Below are 13,591 nucleotides of genomic sequence, written 5' to 3' on the forward strand. Positions count from 1 at the left end.
AGTGTACACCCAAGGGACAAGAGCTCGGCTGGGGGAAGGCGTGAGCACGGAGCTGTCCATTGCAGCATTGTTTATGGGAGCGGCAACCAGCAATGATGCAGACACCCCTCGGCAGACGGCATGCGTCTGGGGGTACATGCGCAAGGAGGTGGCAGGCCAGCTCTGAGAAGCACCCGTATTTGTAGTAACTAATAAAGAGGTCTATGCAGCCGGCGCCACGGCTCACTAGGCTAATCCTCCACCTGCGGCGCCGGCACACCGGGTTCTAGTCCCGGTCGGGGCGCCAGATTCTGTCCCGGTTGCCCCTCTTCCAGGCCAGCTCTCTGCTGTGGCCCAGGAGTGCAGTGGAGGATGGCCCAAGTGCTTGGGCCCTGCACCCCATGGGAGACAGGAGAAGCACCTGGCTCCTGCCTTCGGATCAGCGCGGTGCGCCGGTCGCAGTGCGCCAGCCGTGGCAGCCATTGGAGGGTGAACCAACAACAAAAAGGAAGACCTTTCTCTCTGTCTCTCTCTCACTATCCACTCTGCCTGTCAAAAAAATAAAAATCAAAAAAAAAAAATAAATAAAGAGGTCTATGCAATGAGGAAAAGAGCCAGCGAAACAAAAGGCTTGGATAACGACTGGGTGCACACACATGCACACACATGTACACACACATGCACACACACGCACACACACAGAGGAGGGTCCTCCCTCCACACCCACGGTCCAGAACCTGTCCCTGTGCCAGGAGCTCAGGGTTCCGGACTTGAGAGGGGACCAGGACACAAGCGGATGCCACTCTGGCCAGGGAAGCAGGGGACGCGGGGGGCCTCAGGGGGTGGGAGGGTTGCATGTCAGATCGGCGAAGACCTGGACGCCCACACTGGTTCATGGTGAGTCGGGGACAGAGCTTCCGGGTCAGCGAGCCCGGGGCTCCCAGCACCGCTGCGGGCCAGCAGCGTCCGTGCAGGACTCACTGGGCACTGCGGTCCCACGCCCACCCCTGGAGACGGGGGCCCCAGCACGTGGCAGACGCGCAGCAAACGCCAAACGGGAGGGGCGAGAGGGCAGCGCCGCTTCCCCCGACAGAGCTGGTGCCTGTGGCTCGGGAGACCCGAGGGCGAGCCTCGCCGGAACCGGGGCAGCTCGAGGGGGACCTTGCTCTCCGGCCCCCTTCCATCTGGGGCGGGGCCGCGGGGTGGGGCAGACACACCAGGGGCTTCGCAGTTCCGTGTGCGTTAAGCTGTCCATCGCCAAAGCCTTTTGTCTTTAACAGAAACAAATGCCTACGGGAGGCTCACGCGGCCACCGAGAAACGCTGTGCTGTGTGCTCCGTGGAGGGTCCAGGCCCCCTCGAGGCTGCTGTGCGTCTGCTCCGCACCCCCCCGCCCAGGAGAGGGTCCTCACCCTCACGGCAGAGTCGGCTGCCTCGGGCTCCGGTCTGGGTGGCAGGTTAACACCTTCCCCTGTGCCTGCTGTGCCTGAGCCCTGCTCCCAAGATCTCGCAAGGGCCACACGGTGTGCGTCCCGGCCTGGGTCTTGTGGGCTGTTGTAGCCCAGGATTGTCCACACGATGGGTCAGTGTCTGACGTGACTCAGCCCTCCTATGCCCTGCGGGGCCGGCTGTGCCCGGCACGGGATCCATGGTTCACCCACCAGGCCCCCCGGAGCCCCCCTCCTGTCTGCAAGGGCAGCCAGCCCCACATCAAGGTCCCTCCTGCACGTGTGTCGCAGCTCTGGAGAGGAGAGCGCCCACCCCCGTCCTGCCCCCGAGAGCCAGGACTGGGCTGCAGGTCTGCCTCCTGCCACGCGCAGCCAAGTCCAGCTCTGTGGGCCCAGCAGGGGCCTGGAGAGGGCCTGGGCCAGCTGGGCAGTCTCCAGGGGGAACCGAGCCCCTTCCTCCATGCACGGCTGCTGCCCCACAGCAGACGGACCTGCGGGGGCCACGGCACCCTGCCTGCAGTGTCCCAGGCCTAGGGCTCTGCTGGGGACACGAGGGGCGCTAAGTTTCTGGAACTGGCACGGAACGGTGGCGGAGAAAGTGAGAAAAGGAAACGGCTCCCTCCGTCGGTGCTCCAAGGTGCGGAGCCTCCAGGTTGACTGACAGGCACAGGGAGCCAGCGAGGCCGCCCTGGCCCCCCCACCCCCGGGGCAAATCGGAAAGAGCGGAGGACCTCGCCACGTAGCCCTGCACACACACCCATAACCCACCTCCTTGGGCTGCACACGCCAGCACGGACATGCACACACACACACATGCCAGCACAGACACGCACAAACACACACCAGCATATACACACACATGCCAGCATGGACACATACACACACACGCCAGCACAGACACACACACACACGCCAGCACACACACACGCCAGCACAGACACACACACACACACACACACATACCAGCATATACACACACACGCCAGCATGGACACATACACACACACCAGCACAGACACACACACACGCTAGCATGGACACACACACACGCCAGCATGGACACATACACACACACCAGCACAGACACACACGCCAGCATGGACACACACACACACGCCAGCACAGACATGTACACACACACACACCAGCATACACACACACACGCCAGCATGGACACACACACACACACGCCAGCACAGACACGCACACACAAACACACACACCAGCATATACACACACATGCCAGCATGGACACATACACACACACGCCAGCACACACACACGCCAGCATGGACACACACACACACCAGCACAGACACACACGCCAGCACAGACATACACACATGCCAGCACAGACACACACACACACACGCCAGCACACACACACGCCAGCACAGACACACACACACACACATACCAGCATATACACACACACGCCAGCATGGACACACACACACACACGCCAGCACAGACATGTACACACACACACACCAGCATACACACACACACGCCAGCATGGACACACACACACACGCCAGCACAGACACGCACACACACACACACGCCAGCACAGACACACACAAACACACACCAGCATATACACACATGCCAGCATGGACACATACACACACACCAGCACAGACACACACACGCTAGCATGGACACACACACACACGCCAGCACAGACACACACACGCCAGCACAGATACACACACGTGTGTGCCAGCACACACACACACATGCCAGCATGGACACACACACACTCCAGCACACACACACACTCCAGCATGGACACACACACACACACGCCAGCACAGACACACACACATGCCAGCAAGGACACACACACACGCCAGCATGGACACATGATGTACTCATACATGTGTGTTCTACAACTGCCCCCTACAGCTCACGCACAGCTCACACACAGCACACACTCAGTGCACGCACAGCTCACACACAGCACACTCAGTGCACACACAGCACACACAGCTCACACACAGCACACACTCAGCTCACACACAGCACACACAGCTCACACAGCACTCAGTGCACACACAGCTCACACACACAGCTCACACTCAGTGCACACACAGCACACTCAGCTCACACACAGCACACACAGCTCACACACAGCGCGCACTCAGTGCACACACAGCTCACACACACAGCACACTCAGTGCACACACAGCTCACACTCAGTGCACACACAGCTTACAGTGCACACTCAGCTCACACAGCACACACAGTGCACACACAGCTCACACACAGCAAGCACTCAGTGCACACACAGCTCACACACAGCACACACACAGCACACACAGTGCACACACAGCACACTCAGTGCACACACAGCTCACACACAGCACACACTCAGTGCACGCACAGCACACTCAGTGCACGCACAGCACACACACAGCACACACAGTGCACACACAGCTCACACACAGCACACTCAGTGCACACACAACTCACACTCAGTGCACACACAGCTTACAGTGCACACTCAGCTCACACAGCACACACAGTGCACACACAGCTCACACACAGCACACTCAGTGCACACACAGCACACACAGTGCACACACAGCACACTCAGTGCACACACAGCTCACACTCAGTGCACGCACAGCACACTCAGTGCACACACAGCTCACACACAGCACACACTCAGTGCACACACAGCACACTCAGTGCACACACAGCTCACACACAGCACACACTCAGTGCATACACAGCTCACACAGCACACACTCAGTGCACACACAGCACACACACAGCACACACTCAGTGCACGCACAGCTCACACACAGCACACACTCAGTGCACGCACAGCTCACACACAGCTCACACTCAGTGCACACACAGCTCACACACAGCACACACTCAGTGCACGCACAGCTCACACACAGCTCACACTCAGTGCACACACAGCTCGCATCGTCTCCCCCTGCCCAGCCCCTGGGGGACTCGCTGGACTCCCTGTCCATGAGTGGAGCTGGGGAAGCTTCCGGAGAACAGGGCGGCTGCCTTGTCTGTTTCGCTCCCACGTCACACCACCCTCGATGCCTGGGAGAGACAGGCTCTCTGCCCCAAGGCCCCCGCCTGGGACTCGGGCTGGGCCTGGAGCTGTGAGTCCGTGAAGGTGAGAGGCGGCCCCTGGTGAGCCATCGCTGCCCTGGGCAGCCTCAGGTAGGGGAAGGACCTGCGAGCTCAGGGGCCAGGCCGACAGGTGGTCTCTTAGCGAGGCTGTTTGTTTGTTGTTTACTGCCACCTGCTGGTGAGTCCCGCACCCTGCACCCCGAGTGACAGAACATTTCTACCCTGTGGGAAGTTACCCAGCTTGCTCCTTAGGAAGGTCGTTCGCCCCAAATATATATTCGAGATATAAAATGAACCAGATGTTTCTAAGACTTCGTGAGGCCCACAGCACTTAACATTGCCTGGCAGACAACTTACACACTCAATTTTTTCCCTTCAAGTCCAGAGGAGCACATTAGCCCCGAGGGCTCGTGCTGGTCTGGGGCCATTCGGTGTGACTCTCGCTCGCGGCGTGGCCACCCCCTGCCTGCCGGGGCCGAGGTCAGGTGCCCGGCTAGCGCTGGCTCGTCGCGGACTCAGCACGCCCCTCTCCGGCGACGTTTTAGATTAGGAAGGAGAGCGCTCAGACCCAGACATTCTACACGACGTTACACGTACGGGTCTGGTCACGGCCCCCCCGGAAGCACAGCCGAGCATCTGAGCGCGTGGGACCGGGCAGGGGCGCGCGGCGCCTCCACGGCCGGGGTTCCAGCCGCCGTGCGGCAGCCCCGCGCTCACCGAGCCAGAGTGCCTCCCTGCGAGCGGGCTTGGGGCTCAGCTCCTTCTATTTCTCACAGGAGGAGGTCGCCCTGGTGATCTGTGACAGCAAAGCCCGTGGCTCCTGGCAGGGCAGGGAGCGGAGCCACGCGCCCATTTTCCTGGCATGCGGCGAGGAGACGGCCCGTTTACCTAACAGGCGGGTGTGTCACGGGGCCCGCTGTAGCCTGGCTCTGAGCACGTATCCGTTCAGGGACAAATACCAATGCCCATTAGAATCATAACAACCCCACGAAAGAGCTGGTGACAGCACCCCAGTTTACAGATTGGGAAACTGAGGCCACACAGCTAACAGGGCATAAAGCAGCCCGGGCCGCTTGCTCAGGCTTGTGCTTTTGGGGGGAGGCTGTTGGGCCCCACCCACAGCCTGCCCCTGGTCTCTTCACCTCCCCGGTGGGTTTTCCTCTTGGAAAGAGCAGAATGGGGGCCAGCGCTGTGGCGTAGCGGGTAAAGCCACGGCTGCAGTGTCAGCATCCCATATGGGCACCGGTTTGAGACCCGGCTGCTCCTCTTCTGATCCAGCTCCCTGCTGACAGCCTGGGAAAGCAGTGGAGGATGGCCAAGTGCTTGGGCCCCTGCACCCAAGCACTATGGGAGACCTGGAAGAAGCTCCTGGCTCCTGGCTTCGGATCAGCCCAGTTCCCGGCCGTTGCAGCCATCTGGGGAGTGAACCAGCGGATGGAAGACCTCTCTCTCCTTGCCTCTGTAACTCTGCCTTTCAAATAAATAAATCTTAAAAAAAAAAAAAAAAAAAAAAGGCAGAATCGGCCACCATGGGGTCTGGTGCACCTGCGGCCCCCACGTGGGTGGGCCCAGCCCCTGAGGACCTGTAAGGCTGTGCTCAGCCTCCTGGACGCACGGTGTGGCCAATGGCAGTGCTCACAGCGGGCCCTCCCAGGCCTGGGGGCAGAGGGTAGCACACTTTTGCCACTCTTCCCACGGGATCCGGGCAGGCTGCACTGATGAGCTTGGTGAGCAGAATCAGGCAGAGGGTACCCTGGGACTCCTCGTGGCTTAGCCCATGCTCTCACGCCAACTGCCCCCACCCTGGGACCCCTAGGAAGGCTTGCTCCAGGGGAAGTCAGCCCCGCGTCTGAAGGCCCTCTTGTCTGATGTCATGCTGTGCTGAGAGACACACGGCCAGTCCCCGCTGCCCCGGGTACATCCCCAGGGCCCAGTGGGCGTCATGGGGCTAAGAACCAAACGGACAGCCGACCCCAGATGCAGGTGCAGGCCCCGGATGGGCCAGCCCCGCTGTCTCCGGGAGCTGCAGCCACGCCAGCCAAGCTCCCACGGGGCAGTGGAGGCCTGCCCGCTGCGCCCCGCCCCAGGCCCCCACCCAGGGGCGTCATACACTGCCTGCCATTTCCTTGCCATTAAGTGACTGCGGGGTGGGGGAGGGCGCTGTGGTGCAGCAGCTGCAGCCCCTGCTCGGGTCATCCACGTCCCCTTCCAGGGTGCCCGGCTCGAGTCCCGGCCGCTCCTCTTCTGACCCAGCTCCCTGCTAACGCGCCGGGAAGCGGCAGGTGACGGCCAATGTCCTTGAGTTCCCGCCGCCGACGCGGGAGTCCCTGGCTCCTGGCTTCCGCCTGGCCTAGCCCTGGCTATTGTGGGCACTTGAGGCGTGACCAAGTAGATGGCAGACTGCCTTTCACATAATTCTAAGGCATTTAAAGGTGGTAGCAAAAATTAAGACTGTGGGGTAGCTCGTCACACTACAACACATGGCTGCAGCTTCGGCAGCTCCCGGTGAACAGCACGGCCAGCCGTAGGTAAGGAACAAGGCACCAAGAAATCCGTGACGCACCCGCCAGGCCCCGCCAGTGGTACTCCCACGGCGCTGCTAACAAGACTGGCAGTAGGTGACTGACACACGCGCTGCTGGGCCACACGCTACGCTCAACACGTGACACATGTGCTCCTGCTGGGCCACACGCTACGCTCAACACGCGACACACGCGGTGATGTCAGTTTAGACCCACGGAGCCCTGGAAGGTCGCCACGGAGACGGCCACGGCCACACAGCTGGGATGTGGCAGTGTCTGGAGCCCAACCCTGAAGCCACGCCTCCACTGCCCACGGCGGGGCCAGCCGCGAGCCCCCCCACCAAGCCCTTCAGCCATCTGCTCCTCCTCTTCATCCCCGCAGGCCCCACGGGAGCTCACCTGGCTAGAAACGCAGGCAGCAGGGCGGGGGCCTGCCTGGACTGCACACCTCGGGGCCCCAGCTCAGCTGTCACACGCTCATTCACAAACGTGGGTTGAGCCTGGCAGGCCGACAGAGCGTGGGCGGAGACGGGGCAGGGATGGGGTAGGGCAGGACAGAAGGGGTCCCAGACAGGGCCTGCCTCCCATTCCAGTGACTCACCTGCCACCAGAGCTGCAGAAGTCAAGCTCAGGATGGGGCCGGGCTCTGCACGCGTTTCAGGTCAGAGGCACCAGGCAGGAGCAAGTCCTCCCTGCCATCCCACCACGGCCCCTGCTGCAGCACGGCACTGCCTCTTCCCTCACCTCCCACCCCGCCATCACCCCCTCTGCCCAGGGCCCCCGCCACCCACCAGCCCTTCCGTCCTGTGTGGCCCAGAGCAGAGGCCCCAGGCTCCCTCCCTCTGCGTCCAGCATGGCGGTGCCACGTTCCCCGGTGCGGTGAGCCCCCGGGACCGGCCTGCAGGTGACAGCCCCGGCAGGCCTGTCGTTGCCGCGCTGGATCTGCAGGTGCAGGAATGGCAGTAGGCAGAAGGGCACCGGGGCAGCCCGCCCTCCACACCGCGGGCTCCCACCCCCAGCCAGTGTCACCTCCCCGTCCGTCAAGCACAGCCCCGGGGGAAGGGGCTTCAGACTGCGTCTGCCTTGGGGTCTGAGTGCAGCTGTGGCCGAGCCGGGGGCCGCCCAGACGGCTGCACGGGACGCCTCCTGGCTGGGGAGGGCTGGCGTCTCGGGGCCGGGCCTGTCCAGGACAATTTCACAGCTGAGTGGCTTGGAGGTTTCGTTCTTCTCCGAGGTTGCAGGGGCTGCCCGTGGGGAGAGGAACGCTTTCCAGAAGCTCTGGCCAGAGCAGGAGGACACCGTGCGCTCCTGGGCTCGCCCTCGACTTCCCCGGAGCATCTGTGGCTCCGGTGTTCAGACTGGGATGCCTGACACACAGTCCCAAGTCGGCGGTGGGCACGGAGCCTGGCGGGGGCGCCTGCGGCTGCTCCTCTCTGGCACAAAGAAGCGGCCACACACAGCAGGGAACGCGGCAGACCTCGCCCTGCTCCCCTGGCACCCAGCCTCCTGCGAGACAGACACAGGGACATGTCACTGCCTCGGTTTCCTGCTCCGGCCCAGACACTATGACCAGTGGTCACAGGGGCTGCCTCCCTGGCGAAACATCATTTTAATAACATAAAGGCAACACACACTCTTGCAATAAAAGCCTGGTTTAAAAAAAAAAAAAAGGAGGGGCTGGCATTGAGGTACCGCTGGCATCCCATATCAGAGTGCTGGCGGGAGTCTAGGTAGTTCTGAACCAGCTCCCTGCTAAGCTGCCTGGGAAAGCAGTGGCCCAAGTGCTTGGGGCCCTGCCACCCATGTGGAAGACCCAGATGGAGCTCCTGGCTCCTGGCTCCAGCTTGGCCCAGCCCCAGCTGTTATAGCCTTTGGGGGAGTGAACCAGCAGATGGAAGCGCTCTCTCTCTCTCTGTCTGTGTTTCCCCTCCATCTCCCTCTGTTTCCCTGCCTTTCAAATAAATAAACAAATCTTTAAAAAGGTGAAAAATAGGGGCCAGCAGCAGGTTAAACTGCTGCCTGCAGCAATGGCATCCCATGTGGGCGCCGGTTCAAGTCCCGGGTGCTCCACTTCCAATCCTGCTCCCTGCTAATAGCCTGGGCAAGCAGTAGAAGATGGCCCAAGTGCATGGGCCCCTGCACCTGCGTGGGAGACCTGGAAGAAGCTCCTGGCTCCTGGCTTTAGCCTAGACCAACTATGGCCGTTGTGGCCATTTGGGGAGTGAACCAGCAGAGGGACGACCTCTCTGTAACTCTGCCTTTCAAGTAAATAAATCTTAAGAGAAAGGAAAATTAAAGCACAAGGAAATGGAGGAGGGCATGAACCTGTTGCTAAGCAGGGGTTCTGGTCCCCTTCCCAGGCCCTGGGGCTGTGGACCACAGCGCCACGCCCACGCGGCTGCCACTCGGCCATCCCGGCCACGGTGCACAATCTCCCCTGCTCTCTCTCTCTCTCTCTCTCTCTCTCTCTGGCTGAAAAAGGCTCTCACCTATTTTCCATAAGGAAATCTTTGTAGCAGTCCCAGCGGAAAAGTCAAAAGTTTGACTTGAAAAGAGGAGCTACTTCAAAAGCATTGTCAGGCCGGGCCAGGCTTCCTTGAAAATGCAGAAACCACAGGCGCGTCCATTAATCAACTCGGGGCCACCTTACAGCGGGGGCTGGGCGGGGGCGCGGGGGGGGGGGGCAGCTGGCGACGCCCCGAAGGGAGGCTGGGCGAGGAAAAGCCGCGCGGAATAAAAGAGCAAATTAATGTGTTTACGACTTACTGCTTGGACTGTGTGTGTGCGCGCCTGTGTGTGTGCATGTGTGTGTGTGTGCAGAAAAATGAAAGAAAAATGTAGAGTTTTTTTTTTTCCCAATAATAAAAAGGGAGTTGCGCTGCGGGGCCCCTAAAGCTTGTGAAAAATTAAACTCGACGGATTCAAACTGTCCTATTTCCACTTCAAAAGAGAAGAGGCACTGAGCTCTTCCCAACTTATCTTCAAACGCCCAGCACCCTAGAAAGTTTCTTTAAAAAAATAAAGGCTCCTGTTCCCCCAAGCACTGTACCGGTTACTGTACCCACTGTCTCTCCCTCCACTAATTATACCCCTGTGAGTCCATTAACCCACTGGTAAATTATTTAGAGAGGCATGCGCCGTCCTCAGCGCCTACAAACACACCACATGCGAAGGCTTGCCGCGCGCGGGCAGGGGTCCCCCAGGGTCTCCCCAGCCTGCAGCTCACGGAGGCCGTGCTGCTCAGAACAAGAAAACAGCATCCACTTACTCCTCAGACGGGAGGATTACTTTGTCTTTCAACTTGGCAACTCTTTGCAAGTTTCTAACAAAAGAGGAAAGCTGGCCTATTGTGGAGTCTTTAGTGCGCATTTAGCACTGGGAATATTAATTCCCCCTCAAAAATGAAGCGCTTCGGCGCCCGAGCTCTGATCCCTGCCACCCGGGATCTGGACGCACGCAAGGCTCTCCAAAGTGCTCCTAATCACCCCGGGTGGGGGCCGGCGTGGCTGGTTTGCGCTGCGCCGGCTGCCGCGTCTGCCGGAGCGAGGTCTCGTTACCGGAGCGGGCGCAAATTACTCGCCACTCTCCCGCCGCAGCCCCGCCCTTCTCGGGCGCTGATGGCAATCGTGAGGGGCTGGGGGGCTCTGCGGGAGGAGGCACAGGTAACCCCGGCTCCCGCCTCGTCTTTCCTATGCGCCTGCACTTAGCTTTCGCGAGAAAGTTATTGTACCAATTAAGTAACCGTTAGCTCGCCTGAACGTAAGCGGGCGCCTGGTGTGCGCCCAGGAACCCTGGCTCCCTGTACCTGCCTGCCAGGCGGGGAGCCACCGCAGGGGTGGGAGCAGCCCCTGCTAACTCGGCCGCGAGCCTGCCTGGCAGGTGCTGGATGCAGAAGCGCAGCCACAGGGGATGTGCAGAGCGGGAGCCTCACGTCAAAAAGGGAAAAATCCTTGCTAGGGACGGGCGCCGGCTCCGAGGCTTCCGTCTGGACCACTCCACCTTCCTGCTAGTGGGCGCGCTGGGGTGGGAGAGTGCCATCTCACACTCTGAGAGCAAAGATGCTTAACCAGCGAGGACACGATGTGCCTTTGGCTGGTTAATCTCTTCCCTGGGCAGCCGCCCTCCAGAGAAAGCCCAAGCAATCCGCGAGAACAGAAACAAGTACCCAAGCTGGGGTCGGGGCCAAGTCTTCCGGGCCCAAGAGCCGGGCGAGTCCCTGATTAGACCCAGCATCGTGGGGGAGGTCCTCTCTGCCAGCAGCAGCCGCTGGGCCCTCGGGGATGGCCACATTGCCCTGCGGACCCCTTCCAGCTGGGGGGCACCTGGACGCCAGGCAGCGGCTGGCCGGGAGGCCTGGGCATTGCAGGGAAAGCGGGCTTGGAAAGGCGGCATTCCCGGAGGCACATGGCCACATTCCTGGGGCAGCGCCAGGCCTCTGGCATTCGGAATTCCACAAAAACCCTTTGGTGGGAATGAAACCGGGGAAGGCACTGGGCACACTCTCTGGAGACCTGGACACCTGGAGCCGCTGCCAGTTCCAGCAGAGGGCTGGGCTCGGTTTCCAGGAGGGAGAGGACACCCCCACTCACTGGGGGGCGGCACACAGCGGCCTGGGTGCCCACCAGCCGAGGACTTTGTTTTAACTGAGGCAGAAGCAGCTGAGGACTTAACCCTCCCAACAGCCCAGAGTCAGCTGTGCTGGTTTTGTTCCAAGGCACAGAGTGACCGGAGCTTCCCAGCATCCCGGGGTGTGCGACACAGGCGTGACCCGGTGTGTCTCCACAGCCTGGGGCGGGCCCAGGCCTGGAGCAGACGCCAGGTGGGGATTCACAGTGCAGGGCGCAGGTGGCGCGGCTGCCCCACCCTCTGTCCATCACCAGCCTTGGGGCAAGAGACGGGGCGGGGGACAGTCAGGCTGGGGCCCTGGGGTCTCTGTGCAGAAGACGGGGAGAGACGGGAGAAGGGCACCGCTGTTAATTCTGCCACCGGTCAGCAGCAGGAGGTGTTGGCAGCACCTCTGACGCCTGCAGAGGTCACGGCTGGGACATAGCGTCGTCAGGCCGGGGACTGCGGGAAGGGGCTCCACGGGGGACAGACGACATCTGGGTCTACCCGCGGAGCAGGAGGCGGTGGTGACGGGGACCCTGATGGTGGCACAGACGCTCAGCAGTGCCTCCGAGGCCGGCGGCTCCAAGGTGAGTGGAGGAAGGGCGCAGCCTACAACGGCGGGCCCTGGTGACAGAGCACACAAGGCCTGCGGCCCAGAGCAGGTCCCCACGGCTAGCAGCGTGGCGAGGACGGTATCCTCCACTGGTTAGGTGGCGGGAGTGACGCCGGGCCTCTGACCCGTGCCGGGGAGGGTCCCGTGTCCTCAGAAGACTCTCCGGCCGGTTGGCTGAGCTCCCAGGGCTCGATGGCCTTTGGGTTTCGAGGGCGAGGACGCCCTGCAGCCAGGGCAGCGGCTGGCTGCTCGCCGCACCCCCAGGGACGTCTGCTGGACACCGGGCTCCTGAGCAGGGAAGCTCTGAAGGTGCCAGGGGAGGGGCCAGGGTCTGTGAGCGCTGAGGAAGGGGCTCCAACTCCAGGGCCTGTGGGAAGGAGGACCCCACCGTGCCCTCTGCTCCTGGGCCTCCCGCTGCCCGAGAGGGGCCACCCTGCAGACCAAGCGCACCCTCCGGTTCTTGGTCTCCGTCCCCCGACCCTTGCCACGGTGGGAAGGGGATTCCTTCTACTTCTGCCTCTGCCCCATCAGGGCTCTCTCCCTGTCCCCAGCATCAGGGGACGGTCATCTAGTGAATGGCCTGTCCCTAGGACTGGCCTCGAGGGGCATGTTGGGAAGCCCAACCGTGACCTCAGATCCCAGCCACGTTCGCCACCCAATGCTCCCAGCGAACTCTGGCCCTGTCTCCTAACGGGTTCAGAACTCGGGGCGCCAAGAAGCCATGTGGTTAATCACCACCCCCAAATCCCAACAGTGGCATGCCAGTGGGCATGGCCACGCGGTACAGGAAGCAGGGGGCCCTCCGCGGGCTGCCAAGGGCAGTCCTGCAGAGCCGGCTCGGGCTGACCTCACGGAGGGGTGTGGAAACACCAAGTGGGCCCCCGCCAGGCCTGGGTGCTTGCCCCTCCGCAGGCCCAGCACTGGGGTTCTCTCTCCACAGCCCACTAATGAGCCCCTGTTGGTGGTGATGAGTGTAAACGCATCCTTTGTTATCCCTGGGAGATCAGGATTAGCGAAATGACAGGATTTATTGCTTCTGTTCGGAAGGTACGGTATTGGTTGTTGTTGCGTCTTTAATTTTGTAGGAAGAGCAGAAATAGAGAGCTACACGGGCTAAACAAACAAAGAGCGGTACCAGGAGGCAGAGGAGCACAAAACGCTGGAGCTGGGAGCGCCGGGTCTCGCTCACGTGACGGCAGATCGGGAAACGTGCACGCCGGCCTCCCTGGTCGTCACCACCAAACCAACGCAAGGCTGCCCAGGGCCACCTCCGGTCTGTGGGCGGTCGGGGGGCGGAGGGGGGACTTCAGCCAGCCAGGG

The 13,591-nt window shown here is 61.4% G+C and overlaps 1 protein-coding gene across 6 annotated transcripts in view; it reads right to left on the reverse strand.

The window, feature by feature from the left end:
* The window catches only part of AK8 (adenylate kinase 8), a 124,736-nt gene that overhangs the window by 55,436 nt on the left and 55,709 nt on the right, over positions 1-13,591 (reverse strand). The window lies entirely within an intron of this gene.

This window comes from Oryctolagus cuniculus, chromosome 1 (genome assembly GCF_051225735.1).
Source record: "Oryctolagus cuniculus isolate XC-2025 breed Fujian yellow rabbit chromosome 1, ASM5122573v1, whole genome shotgun sequence".
Classification (NCBI taxonomy): Eukaryota; Metazoa; Chordata; class Mammalia; order Lagomorpha; family Leporidae; genus Oryctolagus; species Oryctolagus cuniculus.